Below are 567 nucleotides of genomic sequence, written 5' to 3'. Positions count from 1 at the left end.
ATCAGCAAGGTAGTTTGAGAAACTTGATGTTGGATCTGTTAGCCTTGACCCTTTTCAAGATTAATAGCACCAATTGTGCCAAGACAAGGCTCGTGAGCCACACTGTGACATGACCCCATAAGCCCAATAAGGACATTTCTGATCATATAACTCCATAGGGAATAATTTGACCCATCTAATTTATCCTCTTTGGAAAGAATACCAAACATATCATTTGCAAAGTTGTTGGCTATACTTGACTAATGGTTAATTTAAGAAGGGAAGACGTAAAAAATAAGCTTGAACTAAGTAGAATTGGATGATCCTTGAATGTGGAGTTGGACGATCTGAGAAAGTGAATTGGATGATCCTTGAAAGTAGAGTCAGGTGATTCAAGAAAGTTGAATCGACAATCTAAAAAGTTGAATCGGTTGAACCAAGAAAAAGTTGAATCCGTTGATCCATCATATATTTATATCCATATATACATATATATTAAAGTTTAAAGCAATTTTCAATTACATGGTCAGGCTTCTTGCAAGTCACCTTCTTTGGCAGTTCGGAATCACCCTTAGCCTCATAAGTTTT

This window comes from Cibotium barometz, chromosome 12 (assembly GCF_041138505.1).
Source record: "Cibotium barometz isolate CiBa-2024 chromosome 12, ASM4113850v1, whole genome shotgun sequence".
In the NCBI taxonomy this organism is placed as follows: domain Eukaryota; kingdom Viridiplantae; phylum Streptophyta; class Polypodiopsida; order Cyatheales; family Cibotiaceae; genus Cibotium; species Cibotium barometz.
This window is presented reverse-complemented; position numbering follows the sequence as displayed.